General features: G+C 47.4%; 1 protein-coding gene across 1 annotated transcript in view; it reads left to right on the top strand.

Moving 5' to 3' along the window:
- The first annotated feature begins 14,088 nt into the window (after window positions 1-14,088).
- Window positions 14,089-15,668, top strand: part of LOC147717744 (histone H3-like centromeric protein A) — a 176,846-nt gene continuing 175,266 nt past the window's right edge. The window contains exon 1 of the mRNA XM_086924526.1: window positions 14,089-14,370. The gene's annotated coding sequence lies outside the window, so the exon portion shown is untranslated. The remainder of the gene's footprint in view (window positions 14,371-15,668) is intronic.

The raw sequence follows: 15,668 nt of genomic DNA on the forward strand, positions 1-15,668 counted from the left end.
CGTATACCTAGTAGTGTTCCCTTTTTGGTCTGTCTTCCTTATGGCATGTTTTTCTCCTAGTGCCGTTGTAAATTTTTCCCATAAGGTAATGGGGTTGTCTGGTGTATTATGTGTTTCCTGTATTATTGTTTTTGCACTGTTTGTAAGAGTTTCTATGTCCGAGATCTTGCATCGTATTCGTTTATAGTCGGTAGTATGTTCTGTGCACATACTTCTGATTTCGATGGCTTCGTTCTTGCAGGTTAGTGCTAGGTTGGCTTCTAGCGGTAAGTGGTCGCTCTGGGCTCTGTCGCCTATCTTGAAATCTTGTACAGTTTCATACAACCGGAGTGTAACTAGAATAAAGTCTAAATAGGATGATGCCAATGACGAGTGAAATGTTGGTACTGGAGGAATGTCCTCTTTGAAACGGCCATTAAGGGCGCGCAGGTTCAGTTTCTCTAAGGATTTTAATAGCCTGGATGCAGTGTTGCTCTGTTTGTAACTGTGGGGATTTTTTTGAGGAGGAATTTTCCAGACTGTGTCCATTTCTTGCGTCATCTCGTCGGTTGTCGGTTCACCGAATAGCTGGAGGTTGAAGTCGCCTCCCACTAGTATGTTTTCTGTTTCTTCGTCCTCCGTGAGTCTTGTTAGTTCTCGGACTAATTCGTTTGACCCAGACAGCTTTTTCTTGGGATGAATGTAGGTGTTGACTACAAGTAGCTGTTGATTTTCCTGAATTTTTCCTATTGTAATTGATATCGCCTGAATTGCATTCGGCGGAGTAAGGTTTGTAGTTAGTAATTTAATTTCTCCTATTACTGGTATTGAGGTGAAGATTGCCAGGCCGCCGGAGCAGCGGCCATAATGTGATTCCTTGCGGGCCGGGTGTATCCAAGCTGTGTATCCTTGCAGAGTTATTTCATTGGGCTCCCATGTTTCCTGGAGGAGAATCAGATCGAAAGATTGCAGGTAGTTCAGTGTTTCAGGATCCTCCAATTTGTCTCCTAAGCCGTTTATATTCCAACTACAAATTTTAAATTTGTCTTTTCTTTTGTTGGGACCTGCAATTTTGTCCACTGTAACTGGCTCGATTTGTCAGTTTGTGGCCCTTCCGATTATTGTCCGAGTAATTGTTTCTTTGAAGGAGTCTGTTCGTTGGGACGTTGGAGTTTGTGGTTTCCTATGATGTTTTTCCCGTTCTGGGGAGTAGCTTAGTGCTCCTTTGAGTACTGATGTAGCTAATTGAAGTCGTTTTTCCTTCCGGTCTTCAAGTAGTGGAGTGGGGTAGGCTGGTTTTATTTCCGGTTCAAGCTGAATTCCCCACTTGGAGAAACTAGGTACGTGCTTCATAATCGATTTTGCTATCTCTTTGGTTTTCCACGTTGCCCTTGTTTTCTCGTTCCATTGTGAATTTGTTGCTGGATGGAATTCAATTGATAGTAAGTCAGAGGTGTTTATGGACTTTAGTTCTTCTATTGTATTGATTAATTTTAATATGTTGCCCCTATTTAAGATGTCAACTCTTCCCTTAGATTTATATTCGGGTATGAAAAAGATTGTTTCTGAGTCTGTTTCCCTTGTGGGTTGCGTTATCTCAAGAGACTGCTCCCGAGTTACGTTTATCCGCTCTGGGTGTTTGATGTTCTGTTCGTTTGATGTGGGCTGTGAGATGCCCTGATAGGAATGATCGCTGGGAGGCATATCGCCGATATTTGCGTTACGTGAGATTTGGAGGTTTGGTTTAGTTGGTGTGGTCTTTGCCTTATTACAGGAACACCGTGATATACAGTTATTCAGGATCGTTTCGTTTTTGGTGGAATTTTGACTTTCCTGGTCATCTCTTTTCTCCTCCGGATTTTTTTTTTCTTTTCCTTTGAGTGGTCGTCCGGTGCCCCTAATCTCGACGCAGCATGATTTTGGCCTGCAATTTCGGTTGTGCTCTCTACCAGTTTTCTCTTTGATTGGTCAGTAGGGCCCATACAGGTAGTAGCGGATTCAGACTCATTTGTTGACGGTGGGATTTCTGAGTTCTGTTGAGGGGGGTTGTCGTTCCTTTGAGGATCGAAGTTATCGGTCATAACTAATTGCCCCTTGCCATCCTGTACTATAGAGTTCCAGTTTTCTCCATGGTCATCCACGATGACCTTTCTGTTGCGCCCTTTCCTTTTTTGTTTACGGCGCGCCTTTGCATTCATCATACCCCCTAATTCGTTTGATTGTCCAATTGTAGGGGAGTTCTGGGTGGTCTTTTTCTCTGTAAAGATGGCATAATTAACTTGGCTCACTGAGGAGTTGAGTTTTTCCTTGTCTGAAATATTTTCTCGAGGACCTCTCTTTGTAGGAGGTAGTTTTGCTACATTTGTTTTGCGGTCGGGCCTCTCTAACTTAGTTTCTGTTTGGAGAGGTGTTGAGGAATTTCGTTTTATTTCTTCCAGAAGGTTGCTCAACATCGTAGGTAGAGATGAGAGTTTGTCAATTATTAAGGGACACGTACAGCTAGTTCTGTCTATTTCTGTTAGTTTTACTGAATCTTGTCCTCTTTTTATAAGTCCGTTCAGGTCGGCTAGTTTCCTGTCTATTCCCATTGTTGCTTCTGCTAAGTTTTGCAGAATAGATAGTTGTAGGTCCATCTTATCGGATTGGTATTGTAGGGCCGTTGAGGATAGTTGTATTGTGTTAAGGAGAGTGATCCAGAAAGTATTGACTGATTCCGTATTCCTCTCGGGAAGCGAATGCGGGCTTTCTTCGCTGATGTTGTTAATTGGCTGCCTGCCGATGTATGCTGTCTCCAGGTCAATCCATTCTTCCGAGGTCAGGAAGGTCATATCTTTGGTTGGGGATGAGGTTGGTACGAGGACTGCGTGGTCTGATTTTAGCTCTAGGTGATCGGGGGTCCTTATGTTTGTGTCAGTTTTTGATTCAGAGTTTACTTGAGAGGTTTGGTGTAGATGGCCTACGTTTTCATAGATTTTTTCGTCCTCTAGAGCTGTTTCTTCAGCAGAAATAGGTTGGGTTGTTGTAGTGGGCTTACTGCACTGATTGTTTCTGTGTGGCCCTAAGTTCCCGTCACAACTTTTCGATTGCTCGCTCACTGGAACTGATGCCTGTGTCAGGTTAGTTAGTTGCGTCTCCTCTATGTGTCCCTCGTGTAGGGATGGCTGAGTGGTGTGGCCCTCCTTTGGAGGTGTTCTAACTTGTTGGTGGTCCGGCTTGGTCTTATTTTCTGCTCCATAACCGGTTGTTTCTTCTGGTGTTGGTGTCATATGGATCTCTGCTGTGATGAGGCCTGTATTTGTGGGGCAGGCATTGGGCTCACTGGCTGGTTGCAAAGGGGATTGAAGACCAGTTATAGAGGTATTAGAGGAGTAGATTGCGTTTCCCGGGTTTTTTAAAAAATTGAATTTTGTGTAGATTTTGGGCTGGAAATTGTGTTTTATTTCACTTTGTTGTCCTGTTAATTTAATTAGTTCCTGATTGTTTTTTCGCTTCTGACCCTTGCGACTCCCTTGTTTTGTGGGTGGACTGCTGTTTATTTTGTTGGCCCTAGATGTTTCAAATGCTGGGGCTAGACTGCTCTCCGCTCCTAGACTTGGCCCTTCGACCTGCCCGTCAGCCGAGTCGATGCTGGGTCCCTCTTCGGTGCTTTCCAGCGAGGTCTCGTGCCCTTTCATGTTTTCGGACGCGTTTTTTTCCCGGGGGGTTGATTCGGTCCTATTAATCAGCTTTGTCAGCTTTGTCTGCTTGGTCAGCTTGGTCATGGCGGGCGGGTCTGGGCTTGTTGATGTGCTTGTGTTGTTCCGTTTTCTTTTGTTGGGCTGGGTCACTAGAGGTTTTCTTACCCTTCCAGACCTCATGGTGGACTGCCTGCGTCCAGTGTACTGCTCCCGTGGCTCCCTTGATATCGTTGACTGCCTATGGCTGTGAGACTGAAAGCAGGAGGTGCACTATTCTCTCCGCTCTTGCACTCACGTTTTTCTGCTCACGGTTTGCCGCCCACCCACTGTTTCAAATCAGATAGATTTTTTGAATTGATTTTTTAAGGTTGGTTTTCGGTGGGTAGATGGTAGATAGTTGGGTAGGCTGGCAGGTGGATGCTTAATTGGTGGCTTAGTAAGTATTAGTGGGTATTTCTACCACTCTTGGCATCCTTCGGCTGCCCCTTGACTCCCCCTGGAGAGTTGGTGGGTTGGTGGTGGTCTTATGATAGTATGTTTTGAGCTGTAATGCAGGCTGAGGCGCCGGAATTTTGCTGCTGCTGCTACTTCTGAGCTACCTTTTAGCAGCAGGGCTGGGCTGTCAAAGGTGCCGAGCTGATACAGCGCTTGTCGAGATTTTCTTGCGTGCTGCCAAAGTCTGCAGCAAGGAGTAAGAGTGGGAGTGAGTGAGGGGAACTGATTTGCCCGGGTTTTGCTCAGACCAAAACCTTGTCTCTTGCTCGGGCTCGTGTCCTGAAGAGAGGAGAAGTGAGGGGGGGGGGGGGGGAGGGGGGCGCGGCGAGCCAGGAGATTAGAGGCTGCAAGGAATTGGCAGCTACTAGTGAGCGGCGGTAGAGAGAAAGGGACTTAGGGCACGGCTTTTCCAACTCTGAAAAGGTGCCGCCCTCTCAATCTCTAATCGCTTACCGCGCTGCAGCACAGCTTCACCGGCCTCGTCTCGTCTCGCCTCGTCTCACCTCTCGCTTCGGCTCTCGCACCGCCTCCTGCTGCCGCCTCCCGTTCGTCAGCCCAATCCGCCCTGGTCCTTGGGCGTCTTTCGTTCACGGGTGCGGGTGCCGGTATGACCACGGCACGCAGTGACACTTGGCTCTCGCTCCCGCTTGGCTTTGCCGCTCTCTCAGCACAAAAGTGGCAGGGAAACTTGGAAAGAGCTCTATTTCGGCCGCAGCGACCACAGCAAACCGCAGCAAAGCCGTCTGAAGATCCGAGGTGGAGCGGAATGCTCGCCTCTCTCATCCGTCTCTCTAGCACCACCGTCTGGTTTCTCTGAGAGAAGGTCTCTGCTTGTGCTCTGCTTTTCACCTGTGTCCCTGGCCTTGCATTTGAGACAATCTTCAAGTCTGACCTAATTAAGATATGGAGGATGTCTCCTGGGACATCCATCTCAGCCAGTACCTCCCACAGTTTAGCCCGTGGGACCAGATCGAAGGCGGCACGGAGGTCCACAAAGACCGCGTATAGTGTGCCGCCTTCGATGAGTACTGTCTTCCAGTAGATGATGTTCAATCGGAGTATTTGGTCAACTGTGGAGACTCCTTTTCTAAATCCCGCCTGCAGAGGACTTAGGATGTCGGTCTCCTCTATCCAAGATTCTAACCTGTTGAGTATTAGTCTGCCAAATAACTTCTGGGAGACATCAATGAGGCTTATTGGGCGATAATTGGCTGGGAGCAGGGGCGAGCCCTTTTTGAAAATCGGGACCACCTCTGCCCCCAGCCAAGTATCAGGTATTTCCATCCCCCCGAGCACTGCATTGAATATCACTAACAGATAGGGTGCCCAGATTCCTGGTTCCTGCTTGAATAGGTCACCCGGCACTCCGTCCAGGCCAGGTGCCTTTCCAGAGGATAACCCCGCTATCGCCATCCTAATCTCTTTCTCAGTAAAGGGATCCGAGGCCTGATTGTCTTGGATTATGGGAGGCGGTGGTTCTGTCCCTCCAGCCTCCAAGGAGTATAATGACTGGAAATGATTTTGCCAGACACTGGCGGCGATGTTTGGTTCGGTTGCCGAGGGAAGGTCTTCAGAACCGTGGTTGACTACTCACCAGAATTTGCGGGAGTCTCTTATTGCTAATGACTCCGAAAGATTCTCCCAGTGTTGGAGGTCCCACTCTATCTTAGCATTAGCCACAAGTATTTTGTACGCCCTCCTTCTGATGCGGATCTCATCCCTCGGAGCTCCAGCTTTAATGGAAAATAGAAGGTCACGTTTGGCATTTCGGCATGAGGTGTTAAACCAAGTGCCTTTATGTGATCCCTGGGTTCTGTGAGGTCTACTGCAGAAGAGGTCAGCCTCAAGTGTTTTAATTAGTTGCTCATGTACGTGTGCGAGGTCCTCTCTAATTTCCTGCGTGCACACGGGGGCCAATAAATCAAATGCCTCCGCGAGGATTGGAGTAATCCTAGCGTAGAGGGTAGCTAGCTTATCTTCACTAGTAGATAGCTTTTCCCATCTTATCCTCCTTCTATTGTTTTCTAGGAGGTATCCCTCTCTGGGCTTTTGTTCGTTTAATACCCGATCCTCCATACGGGGGATTGCATATTCCAGTTCCAAGGCATTATGGTCGCTGTCCTCTCTAGATGTTACTCTGAAGTCAGCCACCCTTTTCCAATCATGTAACTGTACCAGAAAGTAATCTAGTCTAGATTCTCTCCCGATTTTGTTGTACGTGCATTTGCTCGGGATATCGGACTTAACACGACCATTACAGGCCCTAAGGCCATGAGTGAGGGTGAGCATGTTTATCTGCACGGCTAATGGTGTCCATGCTCTCGGAGGGGGAGCCTCTGTCGGTGGAACCTGCCAACTTGAATCCTCCTCTAGGGAGGGTCCATCAAGTAAGCCGGGTAGTGGTTCAAAATGCGAGTTGAAGTCTCCCCCTACTAAGTATGATATGCCCTCTGGAATGGTTTCTAGAAGAGAGGGCAGTTCTTCAATGGTTTTAGAGGTGGCAGACATGGGGACTGGTCTGGAATAGACATTTATTATGAGTAATTTGTGTGATCTCTGCCATTCAAGGAGGACAGCCAGTATGTCTTCTGAGTCCACGGTATATCATGAAGCTATGCAGCCCAGGTAAGAAGCCACCCAGAATGCCAGACCTCCAGATGGTCGACCTCTCCCGCCCCATACTGCTTGTATTGAAAATATCTCAAAGCCCCTATAGATATGCTCCTCCCTTGCCCACGTCTCTTGGAAGAGGCAAGCACTTTTAAAATTGATCAATTCAGCCCATGATTCGGAATCTATTTTGTTGGCCAGTCCCGCGACGTTCCATGAGAGCAGCTTTAGTATGTGAGGGACGTAGTGGGTATTTCCCTTCGTGCCTTGGTTTATCGTTAAATTTATATGGACTTTTGGGGATGTCCCCTGTATCGGCCTTTGTCCCCTGTATAGACCCTCTGATTCAGTTGCCCTGTCTACTCTATGTTGGAGATTTTCTGAATTTCTGGGAGCAAGCTGCTCCTCCCCATGAATAGGGTTGGAGGGTTTTTGGCCGCCGTCGTCAATGAAGTTAGGTGTGGCATGCTCGAGTGGGTGCGGGGGAACCCTGTCTTCAGAGGCAAGCTGTCAATCCACAATTTCAAGACAATCAAATCGATTGAAAGTCGGCAGAAATGGTGGCTGGCAGTGTCTGAGGGGCCAAATTGCTCCTTGTTCAAAGCCACCCCTTCCCATTCCTCTTCTTTTGACGTTCTCCCATCCCTGAGCATCATCATGAATTAAAGGGTAACCCGATGCCATTCGCATTTGGTTGTAGGGGTTTCTCCTCACTCCCAGGTTTCCCCCCCAGTTTCCTAGCGGCTCGTGCGGGTGTCCCCATCTCTGGTCATTGGGTGTGTGGGTGTTTGGTGGGTAGAAGAACGAAAGAGGAAGTGGATGGATGTTATTTCCCTCGTCGTCTGGGAAGCAACCACAAATATAGGAGACTGTTCCTGGTTCTTTAAAACTGACCAGTATACAGTCGCCACTGATTGATTTGGGCGTCTTTCCTACACATGAAACTCATCTTACCATGCGAATATCGCTGGTCATGCCTCTGGGGAGTGGTCTGAATGTGGATAACCAGTTAATTACTTTATTTTTTAGCGAGGCCCCTGTTTCGCTTGACGCAGGTTTTAATTCAGGTGCCCCGGCTAGAATGACAGTGTATGCAGCTACCTCTGGTGGAATTTACAGTTACTGTTTTTGGTGTTTTTTGCAATGTAGTGTTATGATTTTGAAGGTTTTGTGTATTGATTGATGGAAGTTTGGATGCACTTGTATTTTGTAACTGTGAATGTGTTGCGTCGGTGGCTGCGAGTGTTTGCTGTAAGCTGGGGGGTTGTTGGTGAGATTCACCCACGGGTGTTGCTGTTTGCTGTGGTCTGGCAAGGGGGTTATTTTGCTTTAGACTGGGTGCCTGGTGAATAACTGGTTTTGGGTTTATAGTTGTAGTTGAAGATTTCACGTTTTCAGCCTTGTTGTTCTTAGTTGAGTTCTGAGACTCGAGGCCCTTCTTATGTTTTGGGTCTGCGCTAGGTACTATGGGGCAGGAGTTCACAGGTTTCCAACTGTCCATAAGCTGGGAGGCGGTTTTCTCAAATTTAGTAAGCCTCGCTTCTATTTTAATCAGACGGGCTTCTATAGGACTAAGCATTGACCTAAGCAGATTTCCTATGTCTGCGAGTGTAATATCCTCTTCGGCTATCTCGGGGTTGTATTCTATTGTGGGAGGCGGAAGTTCGGTGGAAATGTTGGGGGCTTTTACCGGGGGGGGGGGAATCTCCGTTCTAGCTGGTGGTGGAGTCTCGTGTATGGTATTGTCAGAGCTGGATTTGTTATGTGTTGTGCCTGGCTTTGATTTTTTCGCCTTCCTTTCTCTGTGGCTCTGTTTCCCCACTTTCCTTTTTTGTATTGCTCCTTCCCTTGCACCCCTAACTGTACTCGGGGCTCTATTACATCTAAGGTGTTCATTGCCAGTGGCGGTTCTTCCCTGAGTGAGTTAGGAATTAGTTTGGTATGTTCCCCCACAATAATGGAAGTTGTGGGTTTTGTAATTTGTGTCAGTGGGAGTGAGAGTAGACTCATGTCTTCGAGGTCACTTAGGGTTTCCTCTGAGAGATCTAGACTGGTAAGTGGTTGGTCCCCTCCACAAGCTCCAAGCTGAGAGCCATCTGTGTTCGGCCTTTCCTCAGGGGTTTTTGCCAACGCTAGAATGCCCATGGATGATCTCCTAACCCACTCGATTTCTTGGGAAATGCGTCTTCCTAAAACAGTGATGTCATCAATCAGCAAGGATCCCGCCTTGAGGAAATAGTTGTCAATTTTACCTTGGTTCCGGGCGTGGTAGGTCCGGCGACGGCCAGGTTGGCTTTACTCCTAGTCTCCATTTTACTCATTGTTTGTAGGGCACCTTATGGATGCAGGCAAGGACCAAGTGATGTTATAAGGAGAGAGAGTCACGAAATATAGGGGTGGCCCGGTCCGGTCTCTTCCGTCCTCGAACGGCCTTAAACGGCCCGCTCTTTGCCCGGTCTTCGCCCGCGCGCGTCCCGCGTTCGCGTCTGGAGGCGGGGCTAAGTAGGAGGAGGAGGGGGCGGGAAGAGGCACCAGGTGCGCGCGATGTCCTGGCGCAAGCACCTCTGGGCCTCGCAGTCCCGCTGGCCGATTCTGCGTCCCTCTCCCTCAGCAACAGCGCAAAACCAGGAATGGAGCACACGGGCTCTAAGTTACACACAAGATTCCTCTGTTCAGGGCAGTATTGGCAGTGTTAGCAATGCAAAGGATTCCTCAGAGTTTGCCACAGAAAACGACTGCGAGCGTCTCCCGCGGAGCGGGGGCCGCGAGTCGTTATGAAGCCTTCAGGGAGGAGGGGGCGGGAAGAGGCACCAGGTGCGCGCAATGTCCTGGCGCAAGCACCTCTGGGCCTCGCAGTCCCGCTCCCGCTGGCCGATTCTGCGTCCCTCTCCCTCAGCAACAGCGCAAAACCAGGAATGGAGCACACGGGCTCTAAGTTCCACACAAGATTCCTCTGTTCAGGGCAGTATTGGCAGTGTTAGCAATGCAAAGGATTCCTCAGAGTTTGCCACAGAAAACGACTGCGAGCGGCTCCCGCGGAGCGGGGACCGCGAGTCGTTATGAAGCCTTTAGGGAGGAGGGGGCGGGAAGAGGCACCAGGTGCGCGCGATGTCCTGGCGCAAGCACCTCTGGGCCTCGCAGTCCCGCTCCCGCTGGCCGATTCTGCGTCCCTCTCCCTCAGCAACAGCGCAAAACCTGGAATGGAGCACAAGGGCTCTAAGTTCCACACAAGATTCCTCTGTTCAGGGCAGTATTGGCAGTGTTAGCAATGCAAAGGATTCCTCAGAGTTTGCCACAGAAAACGACTGCGAGCGGCAACAATTTAATGAAAGTGCTCTTCTTGCAATATCAATAAAATAAAAAAGAAAAAAGAAAAAAAAAGAAAAGTAACATACAAACATACCAGAATCCAGCCCTGCCAAGGATCACACATCAGTTGTTAGACTAACGCATTCCAGTGCGGTGATCCACATCACCGCACTGAAATGCAAAGTCACGCATAATAGCGCCAAGCGCCTCCTCAGCTGTGAAGCTAGAGCGCTATTAGCACCACCGGTAGAAAAACCTGTCTGGCTTCGTGCTGCTTGCAAGCGGACGTTGGGGCTGGCTCAGCTTGTGTCTTTTCTTAGGCAGTTTGTTGGAAACAAAATGTAGCAATATTCAATATCGCCTGCCGCAGCATTTACTGACGTCAGGATTTGACTCGGACAAGTTTAACCAATAAGAAGGGCCGCACGGCCTCATGTAGCGTGGGCGGATGGCAGACAGTGACGTTAGCTACCTCACACTATGTGTTGAGGGCTGGTCGCAAGGCCTAATTATGCTGCGAGAACCTGCCGCGACCAGACACACACCATCGCTGGAGGGCTGCTGCACTACAGTCTAGCAGCCATGTGAATGACGGGGCCGGAGCGAGTCATGCACCCATCGCGGCCGATGCCAGGAGCCTATGCGGGGCTGCAGAAAGTAGTTGCAGCAGGCCGGCCCTTTCCGCTGATGGCGCTGCCTGCTACAGCGTACTAGTAAGTGTCTGTGTGTCACAAGATCATCTCCAATCCTTCTCCAGTTATTTTTAGCACGTCTCATACTGAGCAGGTAAAGTTGCGGCAGCTGAACCTGAGGCCTCAAAGCCTGTGGCTCCACTGTGACCATTATGGGCTGAGTATACTCAAGCTGCTGCTGGTGCCGCACCGGCTGTGGGGCTGGGGTGAGGCACTGCACTGCACCTGCTCAAAAATCGTTTGCGGAAGTGACAAGCCACTTCTCATTTGTAAGACACATTTGATGCCCTATATCCCCGTTTACAGGGGTGGGGGTCCTCATCATCAGGCAGAACTGTAATCCTAGGTAACGTTGGGACATGTTCTGCTGTGACATGCTTGTCAATGCCACACCCAGAGAAGGTGACACAGAGCAACCCTATGCTTTGTAGTCTTTGGGGCCTCGTCTGTAGGTGGTCGTGCTTCTTGCAATGCCATATTTCTGAACACTGTCCGTCCAAGCCTAAGAGCAGACCTTCCTCAGTCTGCACCCCTGTGATCCCCCAGTATGGCACCAGTTTGAAGATTATTATAGCTTTCGCCTGGCTCAACCCGTCCCTGCTGTCATGTCTGGTCAGCATTGGTGTTCGCAGTTTCTGAGTGTAAGGTACAGGCACAGTTCACTTTAAGTTGCATTTAAAATTATACTGCACACACTATAAAAATGAAAGACAAGTGAAACTTAAATAATCAGAAGGAAATTTATTTTTTTACATTACCAACTCCTGACCTTTTCCATTACAAAATGTTTTCATCACATCCACCATACTACATAGAAGAGTTAAAAGAAAATTTGCATTATATTTTGTTTTCTATTTTATTTTACATCTGCAATATTATGTAATTCCGAATATTGTGTATTGTTACAGGAGCTACAGTCAAGTGCCCTGTTCTTATTGGAGTTTCTCTGTACTTTCAGTTGATGTTTTTAATAACACTAATTTATTTATTTTATTTATTTTTAGAGTTTTCTATAGCGCGAACTTGAACCGATTAGGTTATCAGAGCGCTTTACATAGCACCAGTTCCGTTACATGTTATCACAGCACTTTACATAGAATCAGTTACGTTGCACATTTCAGGAACTTGAACCGATTAGGTTATCAAAGCGCTTTACATAGCACCAGTTCCGTTACATGTTATCAAAGCACTTTACATAGAATCAGTTACGTTACACATTTCAGGAACACATTTCTTTTTGTCCTAGTGAATAGAGATGTGCACTCTGGTATTGTTGCGAGCATGGAAGCTGATATTTCCTACCAGATACAAGTGGAAGGTATGGGGGAAGGTCTCTCTATGTGTCTTGATTAGTGTCCTTCCATTTCTAGTGTATTGCAGCACTTCTATGATCTTTTAAGAGTTCCTTGTTGCTCAGATGAGTTTAACTTCTAATATGTGTATGTTTCAATCGTCTTCATTGCTTGATTTTGCTCACGAGAAAGTGTCACTCATAGTCATTCAAATATCACTCATAATTACAATGAAATTATAAAAATGTCACACATAGCAATATGAAACCTTGGCAGCTATGAGAATGATCAGGCGCTCCCCTCGCCTAGAGGAGGGGCGCCCTTAGTGGCGTCAGGAAACCAAGCTTAGTTGAAGGGCTGGTTGAGACCACCGACCTTTTTCCCCGATGACGTAGAAGCACGTCTGGGAACCGAAATTTAAGATTATCGGTTATATAAGGCGGCTCCCCTGAGGTCTCCTCCTCTTTGTCTCCTGGGACCCCGGGGAAGCCGCAAGGGTGTGGGGAATCCGTCGCTTCTTCCCGGAGCAGGACCTTATAACCCTGGTGCAATCGCTGGTCCTCTCCAGACTAGACTACTGCAATTCTCTTCTTACTGGCCTCCCCAAATCTCACCTGTCCCCACTTAAGTCTGTCTTCCATTCAGCAGCTCGTTTCATCTATGGGGCCAAAAGAAGCGATCACATCACACCGATGTTATCCACCCTCCGCTGGCTTCCCTTCGAGGCTAGAGCTATCTACAAGACCGCTTGTATCACCCACAAAGCCTTGCACTCCTCCTCTCCCCGCTACCTGGCGAATAAACTGAAACTCTCTGGAGGCTCTAGACCTTCACGCAATTCCGAGAATCTACTGCTTGAACCTCCCACTTTCAAGAAGGAAAGAACAATGGCCCAATCCTTTTCAGGCAACGCAGTGAGAATCTGGAACTCGTTTCCGCCTGAGCTCCGGACTGCCGCCTCCTCCCAGGCCTTCAAAAGGGACCTCAAAGTTCTCCTCCTCCAGAGACACCTCCAAAAGAAATTCAAGTCCTCTTGCTATTTGGAGGAAGACTTCCCACTACTGATATTTTCTACTTTCCATGACCATGGGAGTGCCTTCCCAGTGTTTTCCTGTGGTGGGAGTGTCTGCCTTTTTGCAGTATTCTCCATGTACTTGTGTTCGGTGCCCTTTTGTAACATGCACACAACACTTTGCCCTTGTAACACACGGTTGCTACCTCTCACATGTTTTTACCTTTGATACTTGCACAAGTGCCACCTTACCTACGTAACGCCTGTTCTTGTGCCTAGCACTTATGCAGTATTATACCTCAAATTATACTCTGTTTTCTCTTATAACTGCACACTTGTCACTTTTCCTCTTGTGCACTTTTGACTACCTCATGTATTTTTGGTTGTTCACAATTTTTACTACCTCAAGTATTTTGTTTGCTCACAATTGTCACTATTACCTTTACTACCTCATGTATGTTTGGTTGCTCACAATTTTTACTACCAAAAGTATTTTGTTTTCTCACAATTGTCATGATTACCTTTACTACCTCATGTATTTTGGTTGCTCACAATTTTTACTACCTCATGTTTTTTGTTTTGCTCACAATTGTCACTATTACCTTATGTAAGTAACGTATGTTTTAGTAATCTGCTCTTTTGTAATGTTTCTCATTATGTTTCATTTCTGTTCCTAATGTGAAGCGCTCTGACGCCTTCGGGTAAAGTCCGCGCTATATAAAAATGCATAAATAAATAAATAAAAGAAGTTTTGAAGCCACGCTCCAACCCGACAGAAAGGCTCGGCACCCTTCTTTCACCAAAGAAGGGCGCGTATTAAGACACGCAAAGCGCTGTACCTACGCCCTCTTCCCGCATTTCACCAAGCATCGAGAGGCTCCATTCACCACACAATTCACACACGTGGTGCACAGACAGCCCAACCGTGCCTTCCCCTTTCTTTTGTTATTAACACGCGCAAGACGCCCGGTAGCTAGTTACATTGTACGCATGCCCGCCAGAGGACCGCACGCATGCGCGCCAGAAGGTCGAAACGCTGACGCTACGAAGAACGTGAAAACAACATAAGCAAGGCACTTGCGTTCTGTTGCCATGGTGAAGTTGATTTTTAAATGACACCGGAAATGATGTCGATACAGGAGCGAGTGCACTGCTGCCCGGGCTCTTTGAAAACGTATGTGCTGGGAAGCCTGACAGCCACGGAGCGCTGCTTCACTGCACACGGAAGAGCATGGTAGACGATGGGTGAACGAAGGCTATGACGGGTCGCAGGGAGACATCCTTAATTGGCTTGTTTGCAAAAGGTATTTCTAACCTATTATTTTGGTAAACGTTTAGTTAACAAGCGGCGAACGGCTTTATGGGTGGCTGGTTTTCCCCTCCTGAAATGGTGGTTATGGCTGGCATTGCTCCGAAATCGGGTGCAAGGCACTGGTGTTTAACGCCTAGCAAGCGTTGTCGCAGGTGCCTGATGTCACCCGCTGGAGCGGTTAAAGGGATGGCAGGACAGAACGCGCCAAGTACGTCTAACCTTCCATCCAGTGGTGTTACTTATTTTTTTTATTTATTATATTTAATTTAAGCGTTTTTGTATAGCGTGGACTTTACCCGAAGGTGTCAGAGCGCTTCACAATATTACCAGTACTGATGCATGAGGAGAAAATTATAAGTGAACAAATTACAAAATCAAACGTTAAGTTACATGAGGCAATAGTGACAATTGTGAGCAAACAAAATACAAGAGGTAGTAAATGTACATTACAGGAGGAAAACGTGACGCAGGTTACGCAAGCGTACAAAGTACAAGTAGAGGTATAGTACTGCAATAAACGGCAGACACTCACGTTATTGTATGCGATAGTGGCACTTGTGCAAGTATCTAAAGCAAACACAATGTAAGAGGTAGCAAACAGTGTTACAAGAGAAAAGTGACGTGTGCATGTTACAAAAGAGTACCAAACTCAAGTAGAAGGATAATACTGCAATAAATGGCAGACACTCAAACCACAAGAACACACTGGGAAGGCACTTCCATAGGGTACGTACTCGAGTCGTACTATATACTAATATCAGGCCCGCACGTTTCAAACCCACCCCACCAGTTTTTTGTTTATCGAGACATTCGCATTCTGGAATATCTGATTCCAAGACACTGTACATTTTGCACGTTAAAGGCTGGATTACAGGTACCAGGCTGCAATGATATAGCACTTTTCTAACGCGCGCAAATACTCAAGAGTGTCTTGGTGCGAGTGGATTGGAGCAGATGAAAGTTAAGTTAGGTAGACTGGCTAAACAGATGAATGTGTGTAAAGGACAGGTTGAGTGTGATGGCAGTACAACAGCAAATCGCTGCTTTCAGATTATGAATCCTCACAAACCCCATTGCATAATTAGCATTTTTATGACTACTGCAGCTATGCCATAAAATTATTTTTATATTTCTTTGTTTCCTGATTACATTATACTGTCTATTGACTGAATACTTTAGGCACCATGGCATTCTATTTATGGCCTCAAGGCAGCCAAGGACAGACACAATACTTCACCGTACGTACCCCTGCCACCTGCAGATGGGGAGGTTAGAGTGCATGGACCACTG

This window comes from Lissotriton vulgaris, chromosome 5, assembly GCF_964263255.1.
Source record: "Lissotriton vulgaris chromosome 5, aLisVul1.2, whole genome shotgun sequence".
NCBI lineage: Eukaryota > Metazoa > Chordata > Amphibia > Caudata > Salamandridae > Lissotriton > Lissotriton vulgaris.